The following is a 17749-nucleotide window of genomic DNA, read 5'->3' on the forward strand; positions in this document are numbered from 1 at the left end:
CAATGATTAAAGTCCTACGTGATCTGAGTTCAGACCAGAGAAATCCAGGTCAGTTTCTATCTGTAAATTTATTTCTCCCAGTACGAAAAGACAAGAGAAATAGGGCCAACATCCTCAATAAGCCCTAGAATTAACATATGAATCAATCTTAATACAAGTCCTTTTGATTCAAGTCCTAATACATGGGCCTTCTATCCACTTTGCCACCAGACTGTTTCTAGTCTCATTAAAAAATATGGATTGATATTCTATTGTCTAAAATATAAATTATAAGATAATCCATCTATAATTCTCAAGGATATACACCAGACTTCTAAACTCACAATAAAAAGATTAATTTATAAACTAATGCTAATTTTTTGTAGTCTTGAATATGTAACAGAATGGACAGTAGAAAACAAACCTGGGTACATTGCATTTATGTCTTCTTACTTCATAGCAAGGTCTTAAGATTGTTGTTTAAAAAGTTACTACCTAGAAGTTACATCCCTTAAACACAGGGTATTATAAACATTCTATCAAGTATTATATTTCTGAAACAATCAGAAGTGAAAGGGGAATTAGTTTATCATATAAACTCCATGTATCATTGTAAAATATACTTCAAACATGGAAAAAAAGAATTTTTCCTGGATGTTTGTGAACTCTGATTAAACTCTCTTGCAAGCATTGTCAGCAAATAAGATAAGATTTAGATTTTCAAAGGCTTTAATATGCAAACACCCATTCATAAAAAGAGCTGTTTTGAGTGAAAACTGTATAATTTGTACTAAAATATAGGCTTCTTATCATGTAAGGATCCATCCTTGTTGTATTAGAATTTTTTCCAAGACTTTTTTTTTTTTAAACTTACTCAAATACCATGAAAAGTGGAGAAATAATAGAAAAAACTACATAGAAAGTCTAGCAAGTTGGGGGGAAATGTTCTCTGACAATAATTATAGAAAGATTTTTGAATATCAATTAACATTCAAAATTAATCCAAAAGCCACAAGGAGAATATTTAAAATAGTGAGCTAGAATATTAGTGTTCATATTCTATCATCCTGATATTAGAGAATATTTCCAATTCATTTGCAGAATTTGACATTCAAATCTTGTTTTAGAAGGAAGAAAAAAGTACATTTATATTAAAATGATTTATCTATATGACAAATATGATATAAAAGTAAAATGCTAAAAATAAACGTTCAGAGGTTTTATTTAGGTATCTACATTATCAAGTTTATTCAAGTTTTAAGTGTATTCAAGATTATAATTCTCAGATTCTGGAAAAAACAGGGTTTTCTTTCACCTCTGCTCTAAAATGGTTATGTTAGTCAGTTAGTCAAAAGCATTATTAAGTGCCTGCTGTGAGCCATTCACTCAAATAACTATCAAAGATACAAAGAAAGACAGGCAAAAGACTTCCTGCTCTCAAGGAACAATGAAATGAAAGAGATAACAAGTAAACACAAATGCACAAATAAGGTATATACAAGATAAATGTTGATTCTTACTCTTTATGATCCTGTGGACAATACGGTCCATGAGATTTTCTTGGCAAAGATACTAGAGTGGTTTACTATTCCCTTCTCTAGTTGTTTTTGGTCCTTTGTTCTTGAAGAGGACCATGACATCAGGGAGGTGAACTGAATTTTAGAACAAGGCAAACAGAAGTTAAGTGATTTGCCTGTGCTCATTTAGCTAGTGAGTGAAGCCTAAATAACTGAAGACTAACTAATACCAGACCCAACATTCTATCCAATAAACCATGTAGTTGTCCTGCAGGAGAAATAGTAATTTTCTAGAATTAAAAGGGATTGGGAAAGCTTTCCAATAGAAGATAGAATTTTGGTTAGAATTTGAAAGAAACCAGAGAAACTAAGAGATAGACTTGAAAAAGGAGAACATTTCAGGAATGAGGGAAAGCCAGAGAAAATTATGGAACTGAGAGGTAGAATTTTTTGTTTGTTTGTTTTGGTTTTGGTAGAATAGCAGGTAGGTCAGTGTTACTGGATCAAAGAATACACGTGTAGATTAAGGTATAAGAAGATAGGGGAAAGGTAGGGTCTATTATATGAAGGGCTTTGAATACCAAATGTGATTTTTTTTTAAAAAATGTGATCCAGAAAGTATTAGTGAGTCACTAGAGTTTAATGACTTGGAAGTGACATACCTGGAACTGTGCTTTAGAAAAATGACACTGGCATGTAATGTTGGAATGGAGTGAGGAGATACTTATAATAGCCAGATTCACTAGTAGGTTATTGGAATAGTAGTATATTGGAATAGATAAAATAGGAAAGCCCGTACCAAAGTGGTGACAATATCAGAGTTTGGGAAATATAACAAAGGTGGAATAAACAAGTTGTGGCAATGGATTTAGAGATGGGAGGGAAGAGCTGAAAGAGAGTGAGAAATTAAGAACAGAGCCTAGATTATGAGCCTTGAGAACTGGGAAAAATATGGTATCTTTAAGCCTTGAGGAAAGCATTTAGATGAAAATATAAAAAGTTCAGTTTGGGATATAATGAGTTTAAGATGTCTGCTAGACTTTAAGTTTGAGATGTCTGAAATCATTTTGAAATACAAGATTGCAAGTCAGTAGAGAGTTTGGGCTGGATAAATAAATCAAAAATTCAATTTTATATAGATGATAATTTACTCCATAGGAGCTGAAAAGGAACTTTAGGAAAGTGGTAAAAAAGGAGAAGAGGAGAGTCCAGGACAGAGCTCTATTCAACACCAACTGGTCATGGGAATGACCTAGTTATGGGATCCTGGGCAATTAATTTGACCCCTCTAAATGTCTTAGTTCATCTCCAAAATGGAAATGACAATTAATGCCTTTAGAATCTACCTTAGAGGTATGGTGAGAAGATTAAATAACTTAGAAAATGCAAAGCTCGCTATACATGTTATATGTCAGCTATAAATTTTTTTCTTGAATTCAAAGGTTCCCATGACCACTGTGAGATTTTGATTTCTCCAGGGTTTCTCATTGTTTTACATTTCTCACCCATGTCTTCCCAGTACTTCATAGATTATAAAGTTAGAAGATAAAAATGATTTATATACATGACAAATATATAAAAGTAAAATGCTAAAAATAAATTTTCAGAGGTTTTATTTAGGTATCTCTAAAGGAGTCAGCCTTTGAAATCATATAATATTAATCCTTTCTTCTACAAAATGAGGAAACTGAGGTTCAGAAATGCTAAATGGCTTAATATAGGTTACATAAGTAGCAAGGAATACAACCAAGTTGCTATATATCTCCCAAATAATGCTTTTAACATAACACCGCTACAGTTATAATTTCATTCTTAATACATTTCCCAAAAAGTATCACAAAAAGTTATATCCTTGGCCCTCTTTGCTTTTTTGAAATTTTAATTTTTTTTTGTGAAATCTTATGTTTCAAATTATTTCTTTCTCTCTCCCTCCTTTCTCCCTTCCCAAGGCAGCAAGCAATCTGATATAGGTTAAACATGTGCAATTCTTCTAAACATATTTCTATATTCATCATGCTGCACAAGAAAAATCTGATTAAAAGAGCAAAAAACAAAAGGATGACTCTCTTTTCTTTATATTATTTTCCTTAAGATCAAAGTATGCATTACTGACTCAGAAGCAGAGGAACCAGCATCAACTGGCTATTATTTGGGTATATAAGTGAAGTGAACAATTTGCTTAATATTTCTCAACTTCAGTTTCCTAATTTATAAACTGAATACATTTGACTTGGTGATGTAGAAGTTTCCTTCAAATTGTAAATTTATGATTCCTTCTGCTCCCACCTCTTCTGTCTATCTCTTATTAGGTAAAATATAAAACCATTAATTAACACTTCCAAAAAAATTGTTTGCAAATGTTTGATCCAGGTTGTTTATCAAACACTCAATTGATCATACTCATGGTAATAAGTTACTGGATTTTCTTTTACTCATCCTATGATTTTTTTGTCAGCTTGCCTCTTTCTTTATGGGCCTAAGTTTACATTCATATTTGATTGACAGTTGTTCTCTAAGTGCCTCTTTGATTCCTCTCCCCACCCTCCTTTTGGAGAGAACTTTTAAATTGAAACAAAAAGATAATTCTTCCTAAGGAATGGGAAGTGAGAATGAAACTGAAGTACTGGGGAACCTATTCATTTTATAGAGGAGTCAGGCAACCTCAGCATAAAAATCAAGGCAAATCACAAGGGTAAAGAAGGGACATAGATTGAAAAAGGAAGACAATCCCTGTGGACTCAACCAATCAATATCAATGTTTAAATATTGCCCTCGAGCAGCATATTGAAGAATTGTATCCCCAACAAATTTTGTCTATCTACTTGTCCAAAAGATTATTTGAGGAATCCTTAAAATAGTAGCAAAAATACACACCTGAAGAAAGTTCTTTGGTAAATATTGTTATCATGGGGGTAGTTAAGTGACTACATTAATTGAGGTGTTGTATTTGGAGTCAGGAAGATTTTGAGTACAAACCCAGCTTTAGACACTTGTGAGACTTTTAGAATCAACCAAGCAATTTCAGTGTTCTCAGTTTTAGTTTCTTTAGTTTCTGCCAAATGGAAATAATAATAGCATCTAGATACTAAGGTGTTTGTGAGATCTGTAAAGAACTTAGTGAAATTTAAATGCTATGTGTTTTTTGAGAAGTGTCACAATGAAGAAAGTGCTAGATCTGGAGAATAGAACATCTAAGTTAAAATCTTGTAGCACTACCTAGCAGTATGGTTCTGGACAACTCACTTGATCTGTCTTAATTTCCTGATCTGTGAAATAGAGAAGAGGGCAATAATAGAACCTCTCATTAAGTTGCTGGGAGGATTAAATGGCAAAATATATATAAAGCACTTTGCAAGTCTTATGAGGAAATACATAAATATTAGCTGTAATTGTTAAAATGTTTTTATAGTTACAGAAAATGTTTTTGAGCTTTAGCTAGAAAAGACAGTTTTCATTAATTAAAAGGTAGAATAGTAGGTTCATGTTCTAACCCTATGACATTATTTATTGTTTGTCTTTTGTTTTCAAAAAGGATTGATGACATCTTGGAGTGATGTCCACTTACTCTTAAAATGGATGTCAGTGAGGTGAAGTGACACAAAGTCATTAACTTCACTCTTACTTCCAGAATTATTGGAATCCAGTGGCAAAGCACAAATCAGATGAATGTTGATAACCCAGCATGCAGTGCTGTCTTTAATATCTGACCAAACTCTAAGTGTTCCCCAATGCTTGATTCAGCAGTCTTCAGCATCACTGGAATATTTTTTAATCCTTCACCCATACCACCAGAGCAAGTTTTCACCTGTGTGGGGTAGATATTCTGCTAACTCACAAGTAGATTTTTGGCCCTTCAATTAGTCTTAATCTGGTTTAACTCATCTACTAATATGGCTTACTGAGTTGTGCCTGCTGTGCATGTTGAAGTTTCTTGTAGTCACAGGTAAGATTTAAGTGCCAAAAGTAGATTGCAATCCTGAAAAAGATTTAGCAAGCTCTTACAACAGAGATGCTAGTCCTTCTTGAACACCCAGATTTGTCATCTAACCTAGGGCTGGTCTCTTGAAGGCTCTGACACATTCTATCCTTTTCTATAAAACAGTAATAATTTTAACAATAATACCTATGAAGCATGGCCTACGCATTTACTATGTTCCCAATTGTCTGATTGAATACAACACTGAAATCAAAGACAGTCCCTGGGAGAGAACAAGAAAATAGTGACCCAGAAGGGGAACTTTATATTGCATTATTGGAATGGTGAATAGTGTCATTGGGGAATAGGTTAAGGGGCAAATAAAGCATGTGCATAGAAGAAAGACACCTATTGAGATGATAATAAGGAAGCAGGAAGTAAAATGAAAAATGATTGGATCCTCTCTGAAATAGAGGACCAAGTAAAGTACTTACTGAACCGTATGGCATTGTCTCTGTTAAAGGGGCTGAACACTATACCAGGAAAGGAAAAAAACTTCTGTGTAGAACATAAAATATTCTTCAAGAATTTAGAGAAGTGTCATATTTTGTAGAGGATTAATTAAACTTGGTTTATTTGATTCTTAACTCAGACCAACTATTGCAGAGCCTTTCTCAGAGAGGTAGACTAACATCAGAGAGAGACAACTAGAGTGAATGATAACTATCCATGTGTGTGATCTCTGATGCCAAGAGGAATAAACCAAGACTTGGGGTTAGTCTTATCTTATCTACTCATGATTACTAAATTCAGAGGTTGGTAGACTTACTTAATCAAGATTATAGTCCGCAGCTTAGTATTTTCTCAATATATAATCATATATTGCACAGATACTAAAATCTGGATCAAACAGTATTTGATCAATTATCTGGTTAACATTGATTTTCTGGAAGGAACTATGTGTGTTACATCATTTCCCAGGCCCAGACAAAGATAAGAAGTCAACAACTGAAAGTGAAGCAGATGTGCATATATTTTCTCATATGAATAAAATTGAATATTAGTTTGAATAATATTCAATTAACCCTTTAATTAGATTTGTCAACATGAAGTGAAAATCAAGGGAAAAATAAGAATTTCAATCAGAAAAAAAAAAAACAAGAATTGATGCAACTGCAACAAGTAAAACTAGCAGAAAGATGGGAAAATTGAAAAGAGGTGATTAAGAGGTATAGGTGTAGGCTCAGTGTGGAAAAATCTTCATATCATCATACCAAAATGTATCCTTGTATTATGAAAGTAACACTGTCTTTTTGTAGTTTATGCCACTAAAACAAAAGTTCTGACAAGTTCTATTATATTGAAAATCTTTTGAATTAGATCAGATAACACTGTTTTGTTTTCTGAAGTCCAACCACTAAATCAACAGATATTTATTAAGTATTAAGTATCTACTATGGGCTAAGCACTGTGCTAGACACTGAGAACTGGGGGCACAAACACAATCCACATTCACAAGAAAAGAGACAAAAAAGATAAAAATCTTTGTCCCTCTCTTTCTCTTTCTTGACACATACATAGATAGAGGCACATACACATACATGTTTTATATATACATATATATATATATGCATACATATATACCAAAATACATATAATATGTACATGCACACATAGAGACCTGTGTTTGTATCTGTGTAGTTGTTATAGTAAGTCAGTTTCTGTACTTAAGTCCTGATTCTTTGTAATCCCATTTGGGATTTTCTTGCCAAAGATAGTGCAGTAGTTTGTCATTTCTTTCTCTAGGTCATTTTACAAAGGAGGAAATGGTTAAGTGACTTGCCTAGGATCACATAGCTAGTAAGCTTCTTAAATGATATTTGTAGTCAAGAAAATGAATTTTGCTTACTCAAGGCTTTATCCACTGTGTCCCCTAGCTAGAAATATATAATACAACAATTCTAATAGAGAAAGAATGATACCTCTGCATATACACAAGTGTGCACATAGAAACATATTTATACAAGAGTATAAGGAATAAATAAAAACAGAACAAATATAAATATAAAGTAGAATATACTGTGAATTGTTAGGCAGAGGGCATAAGTGGTTGAGAGGTTCAAGAAAGCATTACCATAAATGTCTGTGCCCATTCTAGCTATACACTAAGGATTTTATTGTGAATAAATTCACCATTTCATGGTGAATTATTTGACCACAAAAACACATGAAACAAAGAACAAATTTCCAGAATCTACACAGAGGTAGTAATGGTGGCTGTGTCAAAAAAGGGAACAGAAAGTCCTAAGAACTACAACATTTTTAGACCACCTATAAACTTACTTTTAGATATTTTAAATATGAGCTCTGCTCCTAAGGAGTAAAAAGTAGATATATTATTTTTAAAAACTGAATTGAATTAACCCTGAAATTTTTGCTATAAACAAAGCCAAAATACAAAAGGAAATTTTAGCTAAATGGAAGGATGACTCACAATTCTCTCTGGATAAGTTTACAATGGAATTTATTTTATAATTGTTCAAAGAAAATAGCAAGTCAAGTCCCATTTCACGGAACATTTTGCCATATTGCATTGAAATACTCATAATAAGCATTTACAAATCAATAACACAAAAAATTTTAGTTAATCCACCATTTGTAAAGACAAAAAAAAAAAAATCAAAGGATTTCTTTGAAGAATATACTAAGGCATTTAGATAAATTCAACATTTAATTATATACTCAGTGACTTTGATGCAAAAGTATGAGTAAAAAAGGGTAGAAAAAACAATGTGGAATAATATTATTGTTTAATAAGAGAACAGAAGTCTTGCATTACACAGAAACTTTCTATTTTATATCATAAAAGCTTTCTAAAAATAACCAGAAGACATTGAGCATAGCAAGTGCCAAACAACAAAATAAAAATGAAATTAATTATATTTTCATAGATGAAAAAGCATCATTAATAAGGGACCCATTTATGAATTAATTGTATATGGGTTTAGTCAGATCACTCCTTTAGAATAAACATAAATCAATGTAAAGTGAGATAAAGAATGAAATTAAAGGAAAAAGTATGCTGTGTGTAATAAAAATAACTCCAACTTTAGCTATTTAAATGCCATATCAGTTTTGAAAATGAAAAATACATGGAGGGAAAAACACCATCAACACTGACTATATAGAGAATTTTAAATAATCTCAATCAGATTCAATATTGAGTACACCAAAAGATGATAAAAATCACTTCAATCAACAAACATTTAACTTACTTGTTAAGCAGAGATTAAACAAGAACCAAGGGCAACACAGGTCAGAAAGTAAAATAATTTTTTACAATTCTATGAAGGAGTGGTGGAAGATTGTATGTAGTATAATCTATAGAAAAGAGAAACAATGAAAAGACAATTTACAGAAAGCTTTGTTGGAAATGACTAAGAAGTCATCCTAAAGAAGATATTTTTACAATGAAAGGAAGAAGAGGATTACTAATAGACACAAGACAGAAAAGATGAACAAACATTTCATAGAGCAAACTAGTTTCATTATCGGAGAGTAGAACTGCCATGTTTTGATTCTGACATCACAGAATAGGTCTACACACTGGCAGACCTACCCATCAAGGCAGTATAAATGGTACCAAATCAAAAGTAAAAACTGGATAGGAGCAAGTATGCAATAGCATGTCCATAGTGGATCACACAGAAGTTTGAGGAATTGATTCTTGCTATATCTCAAGAAGGAGATTATATGAAAGCATGAAATAAAACAGCCAGAGTTTATTGCTGCCCTCTGTAATAGTGAAGAAAAGAAAATCAATTGACCCTGATATATATGCCTACTTTTTTATCTGTGTGAATTTTTTTTTTAGAATTATCTATAAATGTATTGACTGCATTTTTTTTTTTTTTTTTTTTTTGGTGAGGGAATTGGGGGTAAGTAACTTGCTCAGGGACACTCAGCTAGGAAGTGTTGATTGTCTCAGGATCAATTTGAACTCAGGTCCTCCTAACTCCAGAGTCAGCACTTTCTCCACAGCACCATCTAGGTGCCCATGTTAGGTATATTCTTGATAAAGGTATCTTTATTCTTGATAAAGGTACATCTTTACCATCAATGTGATTTACCTTCACATTGTAAAAAAAAATAAATGATCCCTTTGAGCTATTTGTTCATAAAAAAGCATTTGGTTAGATCATATATCATTTCAAGAAACACTCCCTACCCCCAACAAAGTTATCACTTATTCATGCTTGAATGGTATAAAAGCAGAAATAATCTTATTTGATGACATCTCTAATCAATTATATCAAACAAAATATAAAATATGAAGTATTCTTTCCTAAAGTGTTTGCTTATGTGAGGGAGACGATTTGAAAGTATCCAAATTAGAGAAGCATTCCCCATATGTCTGAAGATAATATTTTACCAAATGCAACAAACCATCATACCAAACACTACACAGCATTATATCTTCACTCAGAAATGATTCACCTAACTATAATGACAATTTGTAAATCCAACTATGGTATGTAATTGGGTGGATAATCTATACAGCATATCAATATTTGGATAGCTACTTTAAATAAGCAAGATGAGTTCAGTGCTAGACAAGATGAGCCCCAACACCTTTAGTAAAAAAAACCTGTGGCATGGCTTAAATAAGAATCACACAAAATCAATAAGTATCAACAGACCTGGAAAGCATACTAAAGGTCATCAAGTTCAATTCTCTTATTTTATAGAAAAAGAAGAGAAGGCTCAGAGAGATGAAAAGATTTACTTAGAAGTATACAATGATAAGTTTGTGAGGTAGAATTTGAACCCTAGGTTCCTGAATACAGTGCAAGCACTAACACATCCTATTTTCTCCTTGGGCATACACAGGTTATTTAAATTCTGCATCATGGGAAGGATTATTATTTTGATAAAACTACAGATGCAATTGACTTTTCAGTATTTAAGTCACTGTTTGAGATACTCAAAAATCAGATTAAATGGTACTTAAGACTTTGAAATCCTTATTGAAAGTTTTAAATAAATATTCTATAAATATTTTTGATGTATTATAAAGGAAATTATTTTTCAAAATCAAGTAAAATATAATTTATTAATTCCCTTCCAAATCTGTGATTCTATGTGTGATGACCGCGTTTAGCACCCAGAGTATATTAAAATCAACCAGAGTCACAATAAGGGAAAATCCTTGATCTTTATACTTTTCAGAGGTGAAGGGGAATGGAGATACCAACTGAGAACAATCACAACATAAATCAGGCCAGTAGTACCTCTGGCTCTCACACTCTACCCACCAAATCCTCTAATCAATCTCCTATATAACACATCAAACTTGCACAGAGAGTGGGGGGGGCCATTCTTTCTCCAAGCATATATTAATAGAGTACTGCCCAAATGCTAATTAGCCTCAAGTGCTTCAGAACTCAGTGAGATGACTCAAGAACTTCAGCCCATTACATCTATCTCTATAATAAATTTATGATTCTAGAAATGTGTGTAGGTAAAACATATAAGGATTCCTGACTGGAGAATGTGAATTGGTCTCAAGTTGATAAGAATAGACAATAGGTACAATTCTTTGCTAAGTCTATGATCCATGAAATCAATAAATCAAGAATTTTTATGTGCCTGCTATATGTCTTATATTATATTAAGATTTGATAAAACAAATTAAAACCAAGCATCAAGCCTAGCCCCAGGCTACTTTCTAAAATCCTTACAATATTCACCAGTATCCAACGCATTTCATAAGCATTTGACAAAACATAAAAATTAGCAAATTCTGAGTCCTACAGTACAAGATGTGAATCAGATTAAGTGACCTATAATGTTTGTGGTTGGCTTGGCAAAGTTCTCTTGCCAAGGTTTAATAGAATAGAAGCTCATTAAGGGAAGGACTTTTCCTAATTTATTTATTACCAATATTTTGCACACAGGAGGCACCGAATAAATTTTGTGCTGCCTTGACCATGACTCCATGATATTTGGATCAAGTCCTTCTGTTTGCAGCATTTTATCCTTAGTTTGGGAGCTACAGAATTTGCTTTGAATATTTCTGGGAGATTTTTGGAGGGGGAGGGGATCCCATTCAGAAGATGATTGGTGAATTCTTTCCATTTTTATTTTTCCTTCTGGTTTTAAAATATCAGGACATGTTTTCTTAATTATCCCTTGGAAAATGATGTCAGGGCTCTTTTTTGATCATGATTCCAGATTAGTTGCTTTTCCAATGAGCTATTTCAAATTTTCTTTTATTTTTTTTCCAAATGTCTTGTAGAGCCACTAGCTTTCATTTCACCAATTCTAATGTTTAAGAAGCTATTCATTCAACAAGCTTTTCTATTTTTTTTTTCATTTGGCCAATTCTTTTTAAGAAATTCTTTTCTTCAGTGAATTACTCTATATCTTTTTCTGCATGACCAATTATGCTTTTTAAAAATATCTTCTCTTCAATGATTTTTTACATGTCTATTTTCCACTTGAATTCTCTTCATTACATTTTGGTGCTCCTTTTACTATTTGGTCTGGAGTGTGTGTGTGTGGGGGGAGGGGGGGTGCGTGCCTCTGTGTCTGTGTGTGTTGTGTATTTGTGTATTTCTTTAGTCTTTTTTGTGCCTCCTTTACCAAGCTGATGACTCTTTTTTTTCCATGATTTTCTTGCATCATTCTCATTTATTTTTTCCAATTTTCCTTTTTCTTTTTTTATTTGATTTTTTCAATTCTTTTTTTAAACTAACCAATTCACACTTTTGGAAGGCTTTAAATGTAGCAATTTTTACTTTGTTTTCTTCTTAGTTTGTGTTTTGATCTTCCCTATCATCATAGTAACTTACTATACTCAGGTTCTTTTGTTATTATTTTGTTTTTGCTCATTTTCTCAGCATATTACTTTCTTTTTTATTTTTTTTAATTTTATAGTTATTTATTTTCAAAAATATGCTTAAGTAGTTGTCAACATTTACCCTTTGCAAAACCTTGTGTTTCAAAATTTTTCTCTTCCTCTTTTTCCCCCATTCCTCTCCATTACAGGGCAAGTAATGCATGTTAAACATGAGCAATTCTTCTATACATATATCCACAACTATCATGATGTACACAAAAAAAAAAAAACCAGATCAAAAAAGAAAAAAAATTGAGAAAGAAAATAAAAAGCAAGCAAACAACAACAAAAAGTGAAAAGAAAATGTGATAGACACTCAATGCCCACAGTCCTCTCTTAGGGAATATTGATGTAAAAATTTTAAATAAAATAATAACAAGGAGATTGTAGCACTATACTACAAAAAGCATAAACTATGAACATATTTTATTCATACCAATAATGTAGCGTTGCTTCAGTATTAGAAATGTTATCAGCATAATTGATCATATCAATAACAATAACAAAAATATATGATTATCTCCATAGGTTCAGAAAAAAAAAGTCTAACAATATAACAGCTGCTCCTTTTATTTTTTTTTTATTTAATAGCCTTTTATTTGCAGGTTATATGCATGGGTAACTTTACAGCATTAACAATTGCCAAACCTCTTGTTCCAATTTTTCACCTCTTACCCCCCACCCCCTTCCCCAGATGGCAGGATGACCAGTAGATGTTAAATATATTAAAATATAAATTAGATACACAATAAGTATACATGACCAAATCGTTATTTTGCTGTACAAAGAGAATCAGACTCTGAAATATTGTACAATTAGCTTGTGAAGGAAATCAAAAATGCAGGTGGGCATAAATATAGGGATTGGGAATTCAATGTAATGGTTTTTAGTCATCACCAAGAGTTCTTTCTCTGGGCGTAACAGCTGCTCCTTTTAAAACCACTGGATACCATAAGAATCATTGGAGCCTTTATTATAATGATTATTATCCATTTAAATCCATCAGCAACAATTGTCTATAATGTGAATAAACTTGAAACCTTTCCAATAAGAACGGAAACAAAAATGTCCATTATCATCACTATTATTCATTACTATCTAAAAGTGATAACTATAGTAATAGATCAAGAAAATAAAAGGAATAAAGATAAACAATTAGTAAACAAAGTATCACTTTACAGATTATATACTACGGTATAGCATCAACTAAAAACTAATTGAAACAATTAACAATTTCAGCAAATTTGAAAGTTATAAAAAAATCCATATAAAACATCAGCATTTCTATATGCCACCAGCAAAACCTAGTAGTAAGAGATAGAAGGAGAAATCCTGCTTAACATTATTTCAGACAAAATGAAACACTTGAGAATCTATATGCCAAGACAAACCCATAGATTATATGTACACAATTATAAAACACTTTTCACACAAATAAAACATATCTAAACAATTAAAGAAATATTAATTGCTCATGGATAGGCTGAGCCATTATTATAAAAATGACAATTCTATTTAGGTCAATTTACTTATTAGATTGTCATATTAGCTTGTGTCGATGATTACAGCTTTAGAATATAGTTTGATATGTGAAATTACTAGACTGCCTTCCTTAACATTGATTCATATCAATTTTGTTTCTATGTTTTCTACCTCAATAAAATGATTATTTAGTAGTTTAATTGGTCTAATACAATTAATCCCAATACTAAATAAAATATTTGAAAAAAATGGGTAAGGAATAAAAACTACCAAATTCCTTTTAGTATTCATATAATTTTTATACTTGAACTAGGAAGAAACAAAACAACAGGGAAAAAACTATAGGCTAATTTTCTTAGGAACTATCAATGCAAAACAATATTAAATAAAATACTAAAAAGAAAATTATAGTCATATGCTGCAAAGATCATGCACTATGAGCAAGTGAGTTGAAACCAGGAATGCAGAGCTGATTCAGTCTTGGAAAAACTATCAGCATAATTGACATGCCAATAATAATAATAAATAATAAAAACAAAAATCACCTCATCTACTACCAACAACCATTACTGCTGCTGTTGCTGCTACTACTGCTGCTGCTATCCTTACAACTATTTAAGGTAACCTATGCCTTTGTGTTTCTATTCTCAGAGTAAATTAAGTAGAATGGAGATAGTAGAGTATATTAGAAAGCAATGCATTTGGCTTCAGAGGAATCCTGAACTTGACCATATTTTCTCCAGGATAATAATTTAAATCAGATAGCCTCAGTCACAGTGCCAGAGGGAAAATACAGAAGGAAGAGGAGGTTTCTTTTTTATTCTAGACACTTGACTCTTTTTAACCAACTTTTTTTTTAATGTTGATGGCTCATTTCATCTTAATTTCCCCTGGTTGCTCTAGGCTGGCTATATGAAACATCTATTTGGAGAGACTAAAGAACAAAAAAGACCTTCTCTATAGTGTCAAGCTTTTCCCACAGCCCACTGATATTCCTTATTCTACATTATCCATGGCTTTTCTCAATTTTCTATCAAGTAATTTCCTTTCTCTGACCAAAGGGAATGTCCCAAAATAATTAAGACTTTGTAGCTAACCATTTGTCTTTCTCCTGAAGTTTGAGATCACAATTTTCTTACCTTTTTATACACCACTCCAACTTTGGATGAGATCAAGGCATTCCAAATATTTGTCAGGTGTTTATGTTTTTCTATATTCTTTTACACACAATATCCTGAGAAATAACATAGCATTTGACACATAAGAAAATTTTCAAAGAGTCTGTTAAGGTCCATGGTCCTGTTAATTTTAATTCTAAGAATTAATTATGCACAATTCTGTACTAATGCCCACCTATACAACTATTCCCCTCAGTTCCCACTATCTGGTAATGAACAATTACTGGCCCTGGCAATCACTTACTAAAGCTTCTAAGTTGATCATCTAATTACTATAGTGTCATGTCCAAATTACAAATTCTTATTTGTTTTATCCCCTTATAAATGCAATTATAAAGGAAATAAGCCTGTTTGACAGCTGTAACAGAAAAGCCTTCTTATTATTTCAATGATTTTAGTGATTGATTTGCCTGAAATATTTCTCATCTTCATGGTTAAATTCTTGCTTCCATTAATATATTTCATAAAGTTAGCCTCAAATGGTTCTCACAGGTATAAGTAAATTTCAAATACAGGTTTTTTTTTTTGAAATTGTGTAAAATTTAATTAACATTTAATGAATTTAGCCTTATTTATCAAAATCTAATGATTATCCTGTTTTAATTCAAGCAATAATTAATTTGGACAACAGCAAAGGCACCTGAACCACTCAAACTATTTATAACAGCTGAAATGTATGCTAACATCTTAGCAAAGATTGTACGTAGATTTCCTGATTTTAAAGTTATATTTGTTCAGTCAGAGGTTTAATATCAAAGCTGTTAGTCATCTTCATTATGGAAAGAATATTTGTAAATGACACTTACTTTATCCATGCTCTACTAAACCATGCAGACTTCTACATTGCCAATTTAAGACTGGTATTCATTTATCTCTGTAGGGGATCACAGACATCTGCAGAAAGGCAATCCAAATGGATGCTGGCAGGGGCACTTGGAAGTATTGTGCTGCCTTGGGGAACACTTGTAGTTTAATTTGATCTGATGAGTAAAAGCTCTATAGCTTATCTGTTAATTTGCTATTTATACACACACATGTAAGCATAAAATTACCCTGATACATACATACATGCATACATACATACACACATATAATATATATGTGTGTGTGTATATATGTACATATACATATTTCAATATACATTACTTTATTTAGGTATTCTGGATGTGATCCAGATTACAAATCTTCCATATCTTGAGAGAATAAGTATGGTCGCATATGAATCAATCAACAAGCATTTTAAAAGTACCTATTATATGCCAGACATTATGCTTGAGTTGAGGAAAACATATACAAAGAAAGCATAATCTCTTAACTCAAGGAAATAACATTCAGTTATGAGAGACAATATGAACATATGTATAAGAGTATATGGAATACACATACATAAAGAAATATAAAATCAATGCAAAATAGTAAGAGAAGGAAAAATGTTTGCCGTGGAAGATAGTGCTTGAGCTGCATCTTGACAGAAGAGAGCAATTTCATAAGGCAGAAGTGTAAAACTATATTCTAGGAATGAGGGATGGCCAGTATAAGGGCACAGAGAGGGAAGATAGATCATGAGTTTTTTAAAATTATTTTTATATTTATATATATGACATATATATGTAAATTTTTTATATTTGTTTTTTAAATTTTTGAGTTCCAGATTTTTTTTCCTTTATCCCATCACCATTAAAGAAACCACATTAAGACATCACATGTAAAACTGCAAAACATTTCCATAAAAGTCATATTGTGAAAGAAAACATAGATCCCTCACTCCAAAAAAAAAAAAAAAAAAATCCTAAAGAAAAATAAAGTTTAAAAAAAAGAGAGAAAGAGAGAATATTTTCAATCTATATTGAGACACAATCAGTTTCTTCTCTGGATATGGATATTCATCTTGATTTTTCATCTTGAGTTCTTTGGCATCATCATGAATCACTGTATTGTTGAGAATAGCAAAATCATTTACAATTAAGTCATCCCAAAACATTATTATTTCTTTGTGTAAAGTATATTTCACTTTCCTTGTGCTCATGGAGGATTTTTCAGGATTTTTTAGTGAGCATTCTACTCATCATTTCCCATAGAACAATAATATTCCATGACAATCATATACCACAATTTATTCCACTATTTTGCAGTTGATGTGCATGTCCTCAATTTTTTATTATTTTGCCTGAGAAGTGAGCTACTACAAATAATTTTGTACATCTAGGTTTTTTTCCTTTTAAAAAAAAAAATCTATTTTTGTATTCTTGCCTAGCAGTGGTACTATTAATTCAAAGGATATGCATAAATGTATAATGCTTTGGACATAGATCATATCTTTTAGTCATTTATCAATTGAGGAATAGCTCTTCTTTTTTAAATTTGACTCAGTTCCATTTATGTTTGAGAAATGAGGCATTATCAGAGAAACTTACTTCAAAATTCTTTTCACAATTACTATTGCTAACTGTATTCCACCCCCCTCCCCATTTATTTTATTGTTTATCTCCTTTCATCTTGACCCTCCTCCAAAGAGTTTTGCTGGGGTCATCTAGGTGGTACAGTGGATAGTACCAGCTCTGAATCGAGGAGGACCTGAGTTCAAATCTGATCTCAGACATTTAACACTTTCTAGCTGTGTGAGTCTGGGCAAGTCACTTGACCCCAATTGTCTCAGGAAAAAACAAAAGTTGTTTTGCTACTAAACTCTCCCTCCCTCAATATGGACTCTCTTTTATAATCTTGAACCCTTCTCATAATTTATTCCCCTCCTATTTTCCTTCAGGGTAAAATAAAT

Source organism: Sarcophilus harrisii, chromosome 4 (assembly GCF_902635505.1).
Source record: "Sarcophilus harrisii chromosome 4, mSarHar1.11, whole genome shotgun sequence".
Taxonomy (NCBI): domain Eukaryota; kingdom Metazoa; phylum Chordata; class Mammalia; order Dasyuromorphia; family Dasyuridae; genus Sarcophilus; species Sarcophilus harrisii.